The sequence below is a fragment of the Herpailurus yagouaroundi genome, unplaced genomic scaffold, assembly GCF_014898765.1.
Source record: "Herpailurus yagouaroundi ecotype Mexico unplaced genomic scaffold, PumYag 161, whole genome shotgun sequence".
Lineage (NCBI taxonomy): Eukaryota > Metazoa > Chordata > Mammalia > Carnivora > Felidae > Herpailurus > Herpailurus yagouaroundi.
In genome coordinates, this window is record NW_024412402.1 from 14,098,889 (window position 1) to 14,118,741 (window position 19,853).

The window sequence follows — 19,853 nt, forward strand, 5'->3', positions numbered from 1 at the left end:
AGAGTTGACTATGTTGGCTCTATAGATCTGCGCTACAATCAGTATGCGGTCTTTTATGACTAGATTCTTTCACTTACCATAATGTGTTCAAGGTCCACACATATCGGATGACGTATCAGAGGTGCATCCCTTTTCACTGTCCAAGCGATATCCCATGGTAAGGACATACCACATTTTGTTCATGCATTCATCAGATGATGGGCACTTAGGCTGTTTCTACTTTGGGGCTATTGTGAATAATACTGCTATGAATATTCATGTACACGGCTTCGTGCCTCTCCTTTTCTACCCTCACTCTCGGCTAGTCAATCTTGCCAATCTTCGTGCAGATGCATGGGATTATTAGGTCGTGTGATAACGCCATGATTAACTTTTTGAGGAACTGACAGGCCATTTCCCACAGTAGCAGCACCAGCAGTGTATGAGGGTTCCAATTCTCTAGATCCCTTCCTTGCCAGTTCATGTCGTTAGCCGCTATCTTCATTATATCCGTCCTAGTGGGTGTAAGGTGGGAGCTCATTGGGATTTTGACACGTTTCCCTGATGGCCAGTGATGGCGGGCGTCTATCTTTTTACGTGCTCCCATTCTTTCTGAAGCACACTCCATCGAGTTTTTGGCCCCATCACTCCCCTGAAAGGGCCCTTCCCAAGGCTACCAGTGACCTCCACACTGCTGGCTTCAAAGGTCATTTCTCAGTCCTCATCATTGTTTACCTATCGGTAGCTTTTGACGTAAGTGAAAAGTCTCCTTGAGACACTTCAGATTCTTGGCTTCCAGGACAACATGTTAGCTTTGTTTTCCTCCTCCGTTTCCAGCTGCATCTATTTATTTTCTTTTCCTTGTTTGCCCTCATCGCTCTGACTTCTAAATGTTAGATTCCCCCGAGGACCTGTCTAGAATGTCTTCTTTCTTACCATCTGCACTTCATTCTTTACATAATCTCATCTGTGATGTACATAACCTCCTCTCGATTCATGACTTTAAATGCCATCTATATGGTTATGGTGACTCTCAGTACTACGCTGTCTTCAGCCTCTCCCCATATATCCAAAACTACCGGCTTAACACCGCCACTTGGCTGTTGACGAGGCACCAAAACCTAACATGCCCCACACTGAGTTCCTGATGTTTTTCACAAAACCAGTTCCTTTCCTTTCTCAACTTACAGCGGCTGACTCAGGCTTAAAAACTGGGAGCTATTCTTGATTCCTTCTGCTCTTGTCCCTCGTGTCCAAAGCACCGTGAACTTCTGTGGCTCACCTTCACGATCAGTCTCGAATTTGACCACTTCTCCCCCACTGCCACGACTCTGGTCGCGTCAATATCATCTCTCACCTGGATTGTCGAAATAGCCTCCTAAATGGTCATCCTCTTCTGCCCTTGACTCCCTGCAGTCATTTATCAACACAATTGCCAGAGGGGTTCTGTTAAAACCTAAGTCAGAATGTATGTCTCCTCTGCTCAGACGCCTCTAATGGCTTCCCATCCTGCTCAGAGTAAAAGCCAAAATCCTTACTGTGACCCACAAAGCCCCAAATTATCTGCCTCCTCCTTATGTCCCCGATCTCATCGCCTATGAGTCCCCACTCGATCTTTCCATTCTGGGCATTCTGATCTCTTTTCTGTCCCTCAAAGACTCCACATCTGCCCCCAGCTCCGACCTTTGCTCTTCCTCTTTTATTCTGCTCAAAGCATTCTCATCCCTGACATCCATATGATTAGTTCCCTAACTTCCCTCAGAACTTTACTCAAAAGTTTACTGACCACCAGAGGTCTCCCGATGCCCCCCATCTAAAATATCAGCCCCCCATCCCAGTGTTTTCTCTCTCTCATGCTTGCTTCATTCTTTGTCTTTACTAAACACTCACCATATGCAATTGACTATACATGTTAATTATTCACATTGTTTATTTTCTGTCTCCCCAACTAGAGCCGAACTCCAGGAGCAGGGAATCCCGTGTGTTCATTCACTGATAGATCCCAAGCCACTAGAAAAGCACTGGGCACATAGCAGGTGCCCAATAAACACTTGCTGAGGAATGAATCCCTTTGCCACATCTTTCCTCCCTGGAGTGCTCCTCCGCCTCTTCTCCACCTGGAAAACATGTTTCCCCATCCAGCCCGAAACCAAGTATTGCCTTCTCTCTGCAGCTTCCCTTTTCCCTGTCAGTGGTAGCTGCTCCTTCCTCTGTGCTCCAAGAGCACATTATATTTAACCTCTGCCATTGGACTTAAAATACTGCTTTGTGACTTTCGGTTTCTAATTCTCCCGCAAGATAATGAGTCCCTATGATGCAAAATCATCACCTTATTATTTATTTATTTTTTGATCAGCCCTGGTGCCTGGTCTCTAGTAAAATTCAATTAAATGCAGCGAATGAATCAGCAAATGCGCTCGCTCTTTTTCCATTTCCTCCCTCCCTTCTACAGGACCCCTTAACACTGCCCAAAATGCCAGCTAACTGCTCTGCTCCCAAATCACCCAGGAACCCCACTCTGACCAGACTTCATAGACGGTGCCTGTTCCCTGTTCCTAGATCATTCCCCCGGACCCTCCTACCCCTGATCAGACAAGTATTTCTTCAGGGCTTTGCTAAGTATGGTAATAGACAAACTAATAAATGTCAGGATTCCCAGTAATATTTAATAGACTGGCTACTGAATATTACATTTTTTTTTTCAACGTTTATTTATTTTTGGGACAGAGAGAGACAGAGCATGAACGGGGGAGGGGCAGAGAGAGAGGGAGACACAGAATCGGAAACAGGCTCCAGGCTCTGAGCCATCAGCCCAGAGCCCGACGCGGGGCTCGAACCCACGGACCGCGAGATCGTGACCTGGCTGAAGTCGGACGCTTAACCGACTGCGCCACCCAGGCGCCCCAGAATATTACATTTTAAAGGTACTACAAGGTTTTTAATCCAGGCCATTAGAGCAACATGTCTCTGGAGGAAGAAATTTGAGGGTCAGAGACCCCAGTAGGCCATTTGAAGGTGCTGGCTGGTGGACTCGTGACTGCTGCAATTTGGAAGGTTCTAAAGGAACAACTGCTTTGAGCATTGTTAATCATTCACCTCAGGGTGAATTAACTTATCATAGGGGCGCCTGGGTGGCTCAGTCGGTTAAGCGTCCGACTTCAGCTCAGGTCATGATCTCGCAGTTCGTGAGTTTGAGCCCCGCACTGGGCTCTGTGCCGACAGCTCAGAGCCTGGAGCCTGCTTTGGATTCTGTGTCTCCCTCTCTGTTCCTCTTCCGCTCGTGCTCTATCTCTGTCTCTCAAAAATAAATAAACGTTAAAAAATTAAAAAAAAAAAAAACTTATCAGGTTATTTCCTGAGAACAGAAAGGTTACTTTTTGAGAAGAAAATAAAGAAGGGCAGGGACATACTGGACATCTAAGGAGAAGAAAGTGGAGCTCTACCAAAGAGCTAAAATGGAGAGCTGGGTGATACTATCACCAAAGATATACCTGGGGGAATTTTGGGTTCCTTTCCAGCCACTCCGCTTTGTCCTTCAGTAGGATCAATTCTAGGGCAAACCACGGTCCAAAAACATCCAAAACAGAAATGGCCCACTGAAAAGAAGGGGCCACACACTATGAATGATGTAAAAATGCTTTGGAAACCAGAAAGCATATTAATTCATCAACACACATCCACTAAGCCCACAAAGGTCAATGCGTCTCCAAATGTATATTGAGTATGGAGTGCTAGCGATGGGAAAGAATAAGGCACCAGGGCTACAAAGAGGAGTAAAACAAATCCTTGGTCTGAAAGGAACTCAAAGTCTAAGAAGGGGGAAATCATTTCAAACTGGTAGGGTAAGTACCAGATAACAGATGTAGAAACACATTCCAATATAGCGTCAGCATTCAACCCTGGTTATATGAGAAACTGTCAGAAAGTAGCAAAAAGTTGAGCTAGGTCTTTAAGGATGAGTAGGAGTTTCCTGAGCAAACAAGGGATAGTGGTACAAGGAACAGCATATAAAAGGCATAGAGTCATGAAAGCACCTGATGGGGGAAAATATTAGTAATAGGACACCGCTGGATTATAGGCTCTGGAAAGGTGTGTGGTCGATGAAATTCAGAGAAAGTAAGGGATTCGGTTATGAAGGATCTTGAAGGCCATACCAAAACATTTGGATTTTATCTTTTTGAGACAATGGTAAGCCATTTAAGAATCCTACACGAGGGATTAAAATATTCAGAATTTCACTTTTGAAAGATAAGTCTGGCTGTAGTGTGGAGAATGGGTTGGAAAGCGAGGAAGACCGAGCTCCGGAAGACCAACCGACAACTGCATTAGTCAAGCGGAGAAGGGATGAGAGTCTGAGTTAGGCAGTAACGTAGAGATGGACAAGAATGGACAGATACAAGATATATGTGGGCGACCGTCAGAAACACTTCACAACCAATTGGCTGAGATGGGGCGGAGTCATGAATGGCATGGTCGATTGTTTTGACTTCTCTCGTGAATTTACTGATAAGGGTAATACCGAATGCAGAGAAAGTTTCGCATTGGACAGTCATATTTCTGAGTTGGGACATACTGAGTTTGATGTTTCTGTGAGACATCAAAGGTGGAAGACAAATGGAATATGGACTATCAGGAGATCGATCTGATTTGAAGACGTAAACTTCAGAATCACACCGACATACGGTGTAGGTGGAAACTGTGGTTATAGATAAATTGCTCTAAGGGATGTTTAGAGACAATCAAATATAGTATGCCCAAATGTGAACACTGATTGAAAAGAGGGAGCCATGAAAGAGACTAAGATTATCTGGAGACCTGGGGAAAACATGAAGAAAAGGGAAGAGCGTTTCAGTGAAGGAATGTCCAACACCCAAAGAGGCTGAGAAAGAGATCTTGAAAGCCTGAAAATAGTTGTTGGATACAACAATATACAGGTCATTGGTGACCTTCATGGGAACACATTTGGTGAAGGAATGGGGATGAGGTGAGGGAAGAGAGGCATCCAGGGTACAAGATTTAAGGTGAAACTGATTCTCAACGTTGTGCAAGGGCAGGATCAGCATCTGAGAGTGAGTGCAGCCTTAAATCTTGTACCTTAGGGGCACCTGGGTGGCTCAGTTGGTTAAGCATCCAACTTTGGCTTAGGTCATGATCTCATAGTTCGTGGGTTCGAGTTCCGCATCAGGCTCTGTGCTGATGGCTGAGAACCTGGAGCCTGCTTTGGATTCTGTGTCTCCCTCTCTCTCTGCCCTTCCCTTACTCACACACTCTCTCTCTCTCTCTCTCTCTCTCTCTCTCTCTCTCTCTCTCTCTCAAAAATAAACATTAAAAAAATCTTGTACCTTAGGTGTCTCATTTGCTTCACCCTAGTCCTGTCCATGCTGAAAAGTAAATGAGAAAGAAGGAGGTAGAATCACCAAGTGTAGTTTCACTGCACTAACTCGGGATCTCCACCTAGAGATCACCCTGAAAGGGTAGGCTCCAGCTACCATTTTGTCTATATGAACCCCAACACAGGCTGCGTTCGACTGGCCCAGGCATGGACATCTAATCCAAGGGCAATTAATCCTAACCTCTCAGAATGCCAGGCTAGTCATATTTCCTCTCCTGAGACTTTGAGCAAGGAACTACCATGAGTATTTGTTAGTTATCAGTAGAAGAAAAGGTGAAGAAAGCTCATCTTTTAGAGTCCAGAAGAGCCATAAGGGGCCACATAGAGGTCAAAGTTATGAGAAGACTTGAGTTCTAAGAAGACTAAAGAACCCACTGGTGGAGAGAGAAATGAAATCCAGTAGTAGAAAAGAGTGGTTCCATCACAAGAGGCGGAAGGAATCACCCATCCCCACAGCCCCCTCAGTCCCACGGGGCTTTCTTTCCCTGGGCTTTTAAAAACACATTTACATTAAGCTCCCTTTCCCTCAAGTTATGTTGGGTTGAATATTTCTCTTCCTTGAAGTCAGCCAAGCCTAACTAAAGTTGTTTTTAAGGGAGCATCATCTGTGAAACAAGCAAACAAAACAAAGGTAAGGCGATAATAAAACCCGGTTATGTTAAAAAAAAAAAAAAAAAAGAGCCATTTGAGCTCTATATTCCGGAACAGGCTGAAATAAGCTTCCTTGATGAACGTGGCTCGTCGGTTTGTCTTACGGATTTACTCCTCAAGCTCTCTGGATTGGGAGGCAAAGGGTCTAAGGCTTGTCCAATTCATTTGATTATTCAATAGGTAACTTCCCTCGGTCTTCGTTCCCTTACCTATAAAATGGGGGCGTAAGCATCTACCTACTTATCTCATAGAAGAGTTGGCTGTACTGAAAGACTAGGTGTGTCCTTGACAAGTGACTAATGTGAGTCCTGTCAATTACAGAAGCAAACGTTTACGTTTTCTCTTTGTAAGATCAGCCCAAAACTTACCGAACCGTGCGGTGCCCACCCCGATCCACCTGCCCGCCGCTTGTTTCTATGTCTCTGATATAGTGCTTGAAGCTCTCGATGGGCTCCAACACTGCTATCTTTCACTTCGGGCTGAATTTTTGCAAATTCCCAGGAACTGAATACTCAGTAACTCTCACCTGGAAAAGCTCTACATGTTTGTTCACCTGAAAAGCATTCTAGAAATGATAAATGTTTGGCGATATGGGAGCAGTGGTCATTTTTGTCATGCCCATACTGTAGAAAATTGTATTTGGTAACCTGAAACTGAGCTTGACTCTTCCTTCTTTACATCTTACAAAGAAACCTATATTGGTCCTATACGGGAGGAGATTTTGCTACCCCAAAATATTTCTCTCTGGCAAAAGGATATTTTGAGCCAAAGGAAAATCAAAACCCGGCAGATTCAGGAAAAGCGCTTTACCTCCCCATCAACTGCCTCAATTTACATTGGAAAGGGGGCCTCTACCAAAAAGAAACTATTATCAGAGTTCTCTTTTTACCTAACAACCGATCTGCATACTGGGGCAATTTGTTTTCCAGACATCTCTTCTCACCTTCCTATGGATGGTCTTCCCCCCACCTCTCCTTTGTCTGCTCACACTCCTGTCCCTTTCCTTACTCATGATGTCACATGAGTTTCAATTACCTGGCTGCCTTTGGGGTCTCCTAATTTTACGGGGCTCTTGTATGTGTGAAATTAAATTTGTTTTTTTTTTTCCTATTAATCTGTCTTATATCAATTTGATTATTAGACCAGACAAAGAACCTAAAGGAATAGAAGGAAAACTTTTCTATCCCTTCAGTTGAACACCATGAAGGGACCTACACTGGCTGGACACTCTTTGCTCTGCTTCTGCAGCTGAGACCCTGGGACGTCCAATAACAACCGGCAGAGGGTAATGGGAGGTGCCTGGGTGACTCAGTCGGTTAATCATCTGACTCTTGGTATTGGTTCAGGTCATGATCTCACTGTTTCATGAGTTCGAGTCCTGCATTGGTCTCTGTGCTGACAGTGAGGGGCCTGCTTGAGATTCTTTCTGTCTCCCTCTCTCTATCTCTGCCCCCCTCCCACTCACACTGTCTCTTTCTCTCTCAAAATAAATAAATGAAATTTTAAAAAATCTGGCAGAAGGTAAGAATTCTCCCTCTGTCGGTCTCCCTGAGCTCTACCTGTAGGGTCTGGTGGAAGTGAGGGTGGTAGGGGTTCTTTTTCCCTTTCCTAGATTTAGATTCTCAGAAGAGTATTTGTGTGAACTAGTTCCTTGGGTATACAGACTCCAATAACGATTTGTTACGAGTATTTTTGCTTTCTGTTGATGATTACTGTTTTCCTTTGTCTCTGCCTTTTTTTTTTTTTAACGTTTATTTATTTTTGGGACAGAGAGAGACAGAGCATGAACGGGCGAGGGGCAGAGAGAGAGGGAGACACAGAATCGGAAACAGGCTCCAGGCTCTGAGCCATCAGCCCAGAGCCCGACGCGGGGCTCGAACTCCCGGACCGCGAGATCGTGACCTGGCTGAAGTCGGACGTTCAACCAACTGCGCCACCCAGGCGCCCCAAAAATTTTTTTTAAAAATGTTTCCTGGAGCACCTGCGTGGCTCAGTCAGTTGAGTGCCCAACTGTGGCTCAGGTCCTGATCTCGTGGGTTCGTAAGCTCAAGCCCTGCATTGGGCTCACCGCTGTCAGCACAGAGCCCACTTCAGATCATCTGTGCCCCCTCTCTCTACTCCTCCTCCACTTGTGCTCTTGCTCAAAAATAAATAAACGTTAGAAAAATAGTTTCCCAAATATTTCCGGTAGCCAGAAATCTTAGCATTTCTTACGAAGCTAAGTTAAATGATGGAAATTCATTTAATATCTAGACCATTGTGACATAAAATAAAATGTTGAAATAATAATTACTGAATATAGGTTTATATACTTTTGGTTTCCTATTACAGAGGAACTAAAAGATAAATTTGGGTCTGTTGGTAAACATGTGCTGTTGAAAGATTGTACTCTGAAGAAGCATATGTCTCTAGAAATTATGAAACGTATTCATAAATTTGTCAATCTAAATGCCGGTGCAACAGTTCACAATTTCTTACTTCTTAGCTTTCACTAGAAATTGATGTTTCTAAGAGTTTAGCGTTCTAATTAATATACATAATTGAAGCTACAAGAAATAGGAAGGGAGACAAATCTGCATGCAAGGAATATAGAATGTGTTTTTGACTAGGAAAAGATATGAGGTATGGAGATGAATTTTTGTTGAGGGAAATGAAAGTGATTTTGTCCTAAAGCAAAACTGGTTATTTCAGAATAGGAAAGAGAAAAATAAAGGGCAAAATGTTATAACGACTTGGGAAGAAAGAAAGAGGAAAAAAAAGAATTTTACCTTGGATAATCAAGCTGGCTAAAATTGAATTGTTATTATAAAGATTTTAAAAATAAGCTTTAATATCAATAGTGAACTTATGTTGAATGGGAACTAATTTTCTTTCATGTGCTAAAACGACAAAGTTTTCTTGGACTGTTGGTCTGTTCCTGATAAAAGACTGTGAAAGTTTTTCTTTACCTTTTAAGTAAATCTGCCTAGAAAGCAAAGATTTTTGTTTCATTAAAATAATTTCCTATGCCTAATGTTATCTTCATTATCAGATCTTCAATTACTTAAGAATACCAAATCTTGAGTAATTTTGAATCTTAATATTAAAAGAGTTAAGTTTTGGGGCACCCGGGCAGCTCACTCAGTGAAGTGTCCAACTCTTGATTTTGGCTCAGGTCATGATCTCACAGTTTTTGAGTTCGAGCCCCATGTCAGGCTCCAAGCTGATGGTGCAGAGCCTGCTTGAGATTCTCTCTCTTCCTCTCTCTCTGCCTCACTCTCTCTCTCTCAAAAATAAACTTTAAATAAATAAGTAAACAAACAAACACATAAATAAAAGAGTTAAGTTTTACTCAAAGCTATGTAACTTTCTGTATTTGCGTTTGAAACCTTTTATTGCCACTTTAGTAAAATAGATAATTAAGTATTGTTTCATAATGATCTAAGATCCTTTTTAGTCAAGTGTCTACATCTTTTGATATTTTTTTTTTTAATTTTTTTTTTCAACGTTTATTTATTTTTGGGACAGAGAGAGACAGAGCATGAACGGGGGAGGGGCAGAGAGAGAGGGAAACACAGAATCGGAAACAGGCTCCAGGCTCTGAGCCATCAGCCCAGAGCCTGACGCGGGGCTCGAACTCACGGACCGCGAGATCGTGACCTGGCTGAAGTCGGACGCTCAACCGACTGCGCCACCCAGGCGCCCCTACATCTTTTGATATTTTTGACAAACTTCCCAAAATCAAATTCTAAATGAAGTTTTTTTGATCTCGAACTAGCTTTGGGATTTTGTAGAGGGTCCTTGGAACTTCTCAAAAGATTTGTTCTCTCTCTATAAAAGCAGAGCTATTAAAGTAATTGAGCTTATTTGGCATGTTAAATTACATAGAAAGTAGTAGAAGCGTGGATTGTGAGTAACTTGTTCTGCAAGTGTTCTGTAAAAAGAGCAAATATTCCTAATAAATTTTACCTTGATCAACAAGCGATGTCTTGCAATATGAGTAGTACACGATGCCGAAGGTCACATGATCAGAACTGAGCCAATGGTTCTTGAAATTCGCTTTGATATACAAGTGCTTTGGATTACAAGCATGGGTTACAGAACAAACTGTGCTCACAAGCCAAGGTTTTACTGTATTGTCAAATAAGAAGTTAACACCAAGCCTTGCTTGTGTTGTATTTATATAGGTTTATTCATGTTCCAAAAAACTCTATACAACTCTTAAATTCTGCTATGTCCTGGGATAATGTTAATCAGTCATAAATCTAGTCATTATCTTAAAATGTGTGTCAGAAATAACCAAATTTGCTTATCAACTGCATTACGATGAACTCTCATCAGATATTTGACTATGGCCATTTTTAAGTCTTGTCATTTACAGCTACTGTTCTATTCCGATCCTTTTGCAAAAGCATTCCTGAAAAAGTGACTCATCTTCAAGGAGATTCATGTAAAGAACTCTGGCAGGCACAAGCTTCTGATAACTTTAAGATCAGGAAACTACACTGGGTAAAAATTTTCCAGAACTAATGGTAAAACTAGATTCAAGCAGAACAAGAATGAAGTACATGAGACTGAATGAACTGATGAGGATGATTATAATTTTTATGATTTTTGTTTAAAACACTGTTAGTTCCTTAATGTTTTGTTTTTATAGACCTAACCTTTTTTCTTTTAAACTACTTGTTTTAATGTTTATTTATTGTTGAGAGACAGAGGGGAGAGAGAGAGCACAAGTGGGGGAGGGGTAGAGAGAGAGGGAGACACAGAATCTGAAGCAGGTTCCAGGCTCTGAGCTGTCAGCACAGAGCCTGACACGGGGCTCGAACTCAGGAACTCATGACCTGTGAGATCATGACCTGGGCCAAAGTCAGACGCTCAACCCACTGAGCCACCCAGGTGCCCCTAAACTACTTTTATCTTAGAGCAGTTGGGTAAGATATACCTTTGTGACTGGGAATAAAACAATTACTTTTTCCCCTGATCCCTCCAGAATTTAGACACTTGGTGAATATTTTTTATGACAATATGTTTATTTGTATAAGTGCAGTAAAAATCTGTTCTCCTTGTAACAGAACACAATTGAAAACACTGATTATATTATCAAGGCTCTGACTGGAATGCTGGGTTCGAGAATGTACATAGGATCAGATCGATATGGCAGTCAGCGTTCAGGAACCAAAGTTGACTTTATGGAGCCAATAAAGCCCTTTGGGAAAACAGCCTGGTACCTTGCTTACAGCTTTCCCAACAGCCTTCCGGATGAAGAAGGAAGAGCACCTCTTGAGCAGGCACAGGAAATTCGGGGTATTTGGGGGAACCTCCAGAACAGACGAGTTCACCAAGCCTATATGTATTGCAGGCAAAGTCTGATGGGGAGTCCTTGGCTTGGCTTCTCAGCCTTGAGAGGTTTTTAAAGGTTCAATCTGAGGTTCCTTACGAAAAGTTCCACCAAAGCAGATTTGAAAGAGACTATACGGTCCATCACTATTCTCTCTGCGCTTAGGTAAATAATCAGGCCAAATGTGCTAAGACTAGACACAGTCTCCAAATCAATTAGTCTTAATTTGGCCATCTCTGGTAGAAATGAGGGTGATTTTAGGGAGAAAAAATTAGGTGCTGGTAGCATACCTTTGTGCATATTAGATCCTAGTGCTGTTTATTATCTTTGAGATTTTGTTTTCTACCCGTAAATTGGACTGGATCCTAAATTCTTCTAGTTTCCTCACTTCTAGCTATGACCCTCCAAATGAACATTTCCAGTTTTTCTCCCATTTTGACTTGGAATCATGAAGAACAAAAGCTGCCCTCTTCCCCGAAGCCCTGCAAACTGAATGTGAGCAATTTGATAGAAACTTCAGAGAAACTGCCGCAATCGCTCGTGTTTAAACATATTCGTGCATATTCGTGCCTGTCGCTGTGTGGGCCACTCAGAAAGATCACCAGTGGGGCGCCTGGGTGGCGCAGTCGGTTAAGCGTCCGACTTCAGCCAGGTCACGATCTCGCGGTCTGTGAGTTCGAGCCCCGCGTCGGGCTCTGGGCTGATGGCTCAGAGCCTGGAGCCTGTTTCCGATTCTGTGTCTCCCTCTCTCTCTGCCCCTCGCCCGTTCATGCTCTGTCTCTCTCTGTCCCAAAAATAAATAAATGTTGAAAAAAAAAAAACTTAAAAGAAAGATCACCAGAGACATTCAGACTGCGAACCAAGAGGATCTGTCAGATTGCCACTGCCTGCCCTCACTCTAACTGAAGATGCTTTGAGCCTGACATCTAGAAATTTTATTGACAGGCTACCTTCAGAACTCAGAAACTAAGATTATAGTCGCTCGGATCATTAACCACTGTTTTTCTCGTTGTTAAAATAGATATGCTCTTATTAAATACCTGGTTACGAGGCACCTGGTTGGCTTAGTTGGTTAAGCGTCTGACTTCGGTGGGGTCATGATATCACGGTCCGTGGGTTCATCCCCAGTGAGAAGCCTGCTTACGATTCTCTTTTTCCCTCCCTCTCTCTCTCTCTCTGCCCCTCCCCTGCTCACGCACACGTGCATGCTCCCTCTCACTCTCTCAAAAATAAATAAATATTTTTAATAAATAAATAAATGCCTGGTTGCTTGCTTACACAATATAGGCCTATCTCTGACTTACACCTACCTTACCGACCTCCCAAAACGAGACCCAACTGTTTGACTGAACTAACTTAGTCTCGTGACCGAGGCTGATCCCATGAAGCAGGGACGAAGCAAACTACCAGCTCAGCTTCCAAATTATGAAACTTCTTATCTGAAGTTTCAAAGATGGGACTGAAAGGAAATAGATCTTACTCCTGCAAAATATGTCTGCTGGGCGTAAGGATTCTTTCTTCTGCGCTGAAATCCAAACACCACAGATTTGGGAGAAGCTCTTTACCTTGCCTCAAATGACTTCCCCTAAAGTTATATTGGAAAGGGGGTCTCTTCCAGGAAGACAGCTGCTACCAGGTATCTTTTTCATCTAAGAAACTGACCCACCTACCTGGGCAAACTTTGTTTTCCAAACACTGTCTCTGCCTTCCTCTAAAAGGCCTGTCTCCCCTCTGTATTCCCTGACCCCAACCCCTTTCCTTAGGTCAGGATGATACAAAGTTTCAATTACCTGGCTGCCTTTTGGGGCCTCATAATTTCATGGAAAATTATATAGGAAATTAATTTTGGTGTTCTTCTTTTAGTCGCTCTTATCATCGATCTCATTCTGAGACCAGCCAAAGAGCCAAGTAGAGTAGAACGAAAATGCTTCCACCTCTTCAACCCTCTTGCATAATTTTTTTAAACCTGAGTTTTTTCATGCCACGTCACCTTTCCGTAGAATTTGTTAGCATCATAAATCTACTTCACTACCAGATTAGAATAACCCTATTATAACACAGTCTCTCATGTACAGCATGGCCCCCTCTTCCCTGCCCACTGAGGCCGAGAACTGATTCAGAAGGGGGCTCAGGGTACTGTGACTCCCTCTGTAGTGCTAGCAGGGTTTACAGATTCTGTTAGAACAGTGGATACATTTTGCCACTTCATATGGAAAGGCACCGCATGAGTCAAAGATGGGGAGCCTTTTTTGAACCCTCCTCTTGGTCAACACTGAGAGGCAATCTGCTGATTTAGATGACTGGATGGCGCAGTCTGTGAAGCTCGTCCCAGGAAAGGCAGGGAACAGTCTTTTAGGTAATGGCTAAGAGGCCAGCCACCTTTGGCCTCCGATTGGCTGCCTATGGGGGTGCTCCACGCAATCCTAGGTCTTGTGACTGGCTGACAGCGGCACCACGAAAGCCCTGACATTCAGCATCTAGCGCGATGCTCTAAAAGAGCCTGGGAAGGGCCCAACACATTTTCCTCTGTGTCACTCTTGAAGAAATCTTTTATCCTAGCTTGCTGAGCCAGAGCCTCCCCGGCTAAGGCTGAGGTGGAGGGGAGCGGGGTATAAGGGACCCCCTTCTGCTCCATATTGATCTGCCAGGCGAGGCGAACAACTGTAGAGAGAAAGCAACTGGGGTGATGGTAACATGGGGGCTCATTATACTAGTCTCCCTACTTGTGTCAACGTTTGAACTCTTGTCTACTAAAAAGTTAAACCAGAAAGAAGAGGCAAGGCAGCTCCTTCAGTATGCAAGCGTAGGGTTTGAGGGAAAGGGATCTGTCCCCCCCACCCCAAATATTTTCTACCACCTCCTGGTCAATGCTTTTCATTTCACAGTTGGCAGTCAAGACTGGAAACACAAATACAAACAGAAGTGACATTCTAGAATTCACATTCAGATGAAGACTACTGCAAGCACGTCCTTTCCCAAGAGGGAGAGCCAGCCACAGAGACAGAGCCACGGGAGACAGAAACTTAGAAGCCTCAGAGACGTATTTTATTGGCCTCACAGTGTGGCCATCTCACCGCCACAAAGGGCTCTGTGGTGGGGGCAATCTGGTGCTTCCTGAGCTCCCCTCTTCTCCCATGAGCGTGCAATCCTGCCCCATCCCTGACACAGTGATCCTGGGCTTCGGAGACAAAGTCCCTCAGTGGCTTTTGACCCCTGCCCTCTTAATAATATTAGACCATAAAGTTGCTTAGCACAGAGGAGTTGCCATGACAACGACATCCATATCTCTGTAGTGGTGCCAGCACTGAGACCCCGGGGCTCGGGCACATGGCAAAAGGACAGCTTGCGAGGAACAATGGAGGGAGCTGACTGCAGATTCTTTTCATGCCTAATTACCCATAAGCACATGGCACAATGGCTTATTTAACTCTGCCTTGGCTCAGAATGGAGACAGGTTCTCATTCCAGTTGGAAAGCATTCCCGCCTCCATTTCAGGGAAGGGCATGGGGAGAAGGAAAGTGAGTTAGTGAAATGCATAGACCTTGTCTTCTTAATTATTTTACATTTGGCCATCCACCTTCCTGGCTTCTTTCTCACGGTTCCAGGAACCCTCGAAGAGAATTCAGACCTCACTCCGTGGAATTTTGCAGACTGTGGAGCAGTCTTGCCAGGCCCAGGCTGTAAGTTGAGCCCGGGGAGAAGAGACAGAATGGAGATAGAGGCATAGGGGATTCTCCACTCTGCAGCTAGCCGGGTCGGGACTCTGACGCTTCCTCCACATACATGGCGAGCTCACAACGCGCCCAAAGCGCTATTTAGTCATCAAAGATGGTGGGAGAGCAAATGAGGTTATTGTCTTACAGAAATCAGGAGGGTAAGTGGTTTTCAGAGATCCACACCACTGGTTCTCTGCCAAGTTCTCCGTCATGGGGACCAAATAGACGCAGTCATTGATTACTATGACTTCCCCTCGGTTAATCCAGGTAACACTGCCTTGACCATCCATTTGGAGCCCCCACTCCAGCTCCGACCCTTATCACTTTCCCGCAATGTGATTTATCATTCGTTATCTGATTCAAATAAAATCACAGGCAGAGGGTCAAAGGCTTTCCAACTCTCTTTCCTGGATCAAGAACCCACAGTGGGCCCAGTTGCACTTCCTCGGCGTATTTCCACCTCAGCACGGAATGCACTAGAACACAAGCGTTTGGAATCCATCGTTCTGAGAGTACCCAGAGCACACTCCAACATTCAACTACTGATAGATACTTGAATTGTTTCCAGCATTTGACTATGTGAACATTCTTGTAACTGTCCATGGATAGACATAAACACTCATTTCTCTTGGGTATATATTCACTAGTGAATCACAGAAGATGTGGGTTCAGCTTTATTAGACATCGCCAGTTTTCTCAAAGCCATTGTATCGACTTACTTACCAACAGTGCCTCAGAGCTCCGTTTACTTGACATTCTCACTAAGTATTGTCATTTTGTTAATTTTAGCCGTTTTGTGGAAGTAGAGTGGCATCTCCTTATGATTTTAACTTGTGCTTCTCAGTGAATAATAACGCAGAGCACTTTTTTCATACGCTTATCAATAGTCATTTGGAGGGGCGCCTGGGTGGCGCAGTTGGTTAAGCGTCCGACTTCAGCCGGGTCACGATCTCGCGGTCCGTGAGTTCGAGCCCCGCGTCAGGCTCTGGGCTGATGGCTCAGAGCCTGGAGCCTGTTTCCGATGCTCTGTCTTCCTCTCTCTCTGCCCCTCCCCTGTTCATGCTCTGTCTCTCTCTGTCCCAAAAATAAATAAACGTTGAAAAAAAAAATTAAAAAAAAAAAATAGTCATTTGGAGATCTTTTTGGTGAAGCCCCTACTGGCGGCTTCTGCTTTGAAGGGAACAGTTCAGCCAAGCTGAAGCAGCAGAAATGCGTCAAATCACAGAGGTAAGAAATGTGGTTTTCTCCATACTTATTTCACTCGGGGTTCACTGACCTTGGAACTTCAGTTTGTGTTTTTTTAATCACATTTGGACCATTTTTGGCCATTGTTATTTCAAATATTTTTTTCTAAACCAATCTCTCTCTACTTTCGGGTACACTTACAGGTGTTCACTAGAGGTATATACAGAAGAAACGTTCAAGAAATGGCAACTTGGCCATGGGGGCTAAAGGACAGGCTATACGACAGTCTGCGGTCAGAGACGAGGACAGATATATGTAAGTTTGGGCCGTATACCCAAAGATTCAATTACCTACATCTCTCACCGTTATTTCCCTGTTCTATTCAACTGATTTTTCCAATACTGTTTATTAAGCATTTCCTTTTTTCTTTTTTAATTTTTATTTTTGAGAGAGAGAGAGAGAGAGAGAGAGACAGAGCAGGAGTGGGGGGGGGGGTGACCAGAGAGAGAGGGCAACGCAGAATCCGAAGCAGGCTCCAGGCTCTGAGCTGTCAGCACAGAGTCCAACGCGGGGCTCAAACTCGCCAACAGTGAGATCATGACCTGAGCCAAAGTCGGACACTTAACCGACTGAGCCACCCAGGAGTCCCAAGTATTTTCTATATGTAAGGCAATGTACGAGGATATGTAGGGAGTGTAAAGAATAAGGCAGGGACTTCTCCAGAAGGTCCTAACCCAGATAGATGGTTTAGGATGTGCCACAGAGCTAATATATGAACCCATAAACACAGCTCCACTAGACTAGACTCTTCTGCAAAAGGAACCCAATTCCTCATCAGTCCTGTGAGGACATATCAGGAACAAAGGCAGGTAAGCACACCCAAGGATGAGGGAATCAGAAGGGACGCTAGGATTTTTAAAAATCAGAGTCTCTGCACATCTAATGCTCTACTCATTCCTTTGCTTTCTCAGAATAAAATGCTAGTAGAAATTAGTGGAAATTTTTAATCTGCCCCAACATCCCGACGTAGCAAAGAACAGGGTGCCTTTGCCTCAATCTCCAATCAGATGGAGAAAACTGTTTACCTAAATCATAGAAACACGTCTTCTGCTGGAACACAGTGAAAATGAAGTAGTAACAAAAAAAATCTAAACTCCGGGCTCCATTCTCTCAAAAGTTTACACAGATCTTTCCCTTGTGACGTGATTGTGTTGAAGTCTGCGTAATTAGAGAGTCCCAAGGCATAAGCCATTCAAATGCGACATCTGTATTTTAGCAAAGAGAGAAGGAGAGGGACTTTCAACAAAATCTACTAATTACCGTACTGCTTCGGAAAAGTAAACTTGGCAAATCCGGCCCTTCTTGGCATTAAACAGATGTTGCCTTCACAATGGTAAATGGCCTCCATGACTCAGCCTTGAGTCGAAAGGCAGGCAAGGATTCACTAAAGCTGTCAGAGAGCTCAGGAGGTCATCTGTGTCAACTCCCCGCCCCAGTCGGCACGTTACCTACTCTCCACCAAGAGATGGCCGGCTGGTTCCTCTTAAAACGATTCTCAGATCAAGTCCAACCATCTCCCCCAGGAGGCTTCGCCAGTCCTTTGTTGTTCCAGGATTCTACTTCCTAAACGGGAAGGTATTCCTACTTGTTCTGTTCTCTGCCCATGGCCAATACTCACTCAACATCTTCTTCACTGTAACAGAGGCCATGGTATCTCCACAAAGCATATTTCTGGAAAGACTGGATCCTGCAAGAACAGAATGTCTACACTCTCTCAGTATCCAAGCAAGCCTCCGAGCTACCCATTCTGCTCTCATCCATTCAGGCAAGAAGATCTGCCCCAACAGATCAACAGAGCCCTTGATTCTATTCTTCCCCCTTCTCTCTTCATCTTTGTTCTCCTAGTCTGGGCTTATTTTATACCTGGCGTCTAGGTGGATGCCACAGCCTCCTGGCTAATCTTTCTGTTCCCGACCTCTCCTCCCAAGCCACCCTGCACGCATAAGCCACCTCGATCTTCTTAAAATCCTGTCTTTCCCTCAGTATGCTTTTAAAACAGAAGAAAAGATACATAAGAAGTAGACCCAAAATGATATCTTGGGATAAGCAAAGGTTTCAAACACAGGGACCAGAAAGGAAACGTATGGTAAGTTGAACAACCTTAACATCGAGAACTTATGCCCATGAAAAGAAGCATTAAGAGAGTTTCTGAAAAGGCAAGCCACAGACTGGCTACATACATAACACACATACCAGACAAAGGAATCAGAATCGGAATACAGAAAGAATTCCTCAACATTATGCTCAGCGAAATGAGCCAGACGCAGGAAGAAAAAGAATGCATGATCTCACTTATACCTGGTATCTAAAAAAGCCAAATACATAGAAGCAGAGAGTAGGAAAAAGAAAAAAAAAAAAAAGGAGTAGAGAATAGAATGGTAGTTACCAGAGACAAGGAGGTGGAGAAAATGGGGAGATGTTGATCAAAGGCTACAAATTCGCGGTTACGCAGAATGAACACATCTAGAGATCTCACATACAGCATGCTGACTGTAGTTAGTAGAATAGCAGAAATTTGCTAAGAGAATAGATTTCAGGTGCCCTCAACATACACACACATAAAACGGTAGCTATGGAAGAAGATATGTTCATTATATTTATGGTAGTAATCATTTAACTATGTACATGTATGTCAAATCATGGGGTACAACTTAAATATATACAATTTTAGTAAACAAATAAATAGCTCCTATTGATAACAATGGTAGCCAAAGCTGAGAATCATTTCATTAATGAATCACAAAGTGAAGACTGGAAAACCCGGATTCCTAAAATTCTAATAAAGTCTGTAGGTTAGTTAATAGTATTGCACACATGTTAATTTTTTGGTTTGAATTATTATATCATGGTTAGGTGATCTTAATATTAGAGGAAGCTAGATGAATGTTATATGGGAACTCTGTACTATTTTTGCAAGTTTTTGGTAGATCCAAAATTATTTCAGCATAGAAATGTTTAACAGCAAAAAAGGATTCCTCATATCAGTAAAAAAAAAAAAAAAAAAAAAAGATTTACGTGTCCAATAGAAAATGAGCAAAAATTTAAATTTCTTGAAGGCAGATATCCAAATGACCATGAACACATACTTAACTTCACTCATTTTTGAGAAAATAAACATTAAAACTACAATGAATTGCTATTGCACACCCTACCAGAAAGGCCAAATTAAAAAGACAGAAAATACCAAGTGATGGTACGGAAATGGAGCCACTGGAACTCTAAAACCTACCGACGGGGATGCAAATCAGTGCAACCATTTGGGGAAAACTGTTTGCCATATCAAGCTAAAGTTACCCATACATATCCCCTATGACCTGTAATCGCTATCCCTGCGTACAGACCTAACAAATGTGTATATATTCAATAAGAGATATTCCAGAACATTCATTTGACATTATAGTTGACTCTGGAACAACACGGGTTTGAACTACATGGGTTCACTCAGACATGGATTTTTTTTTTTTTTTATACAGTACAGCACTGTAAATATATCTTCTCTTCCTTATGATTTTCTTAGTAACATTTTCTTTTCTCTAGATTACTTTTTTGT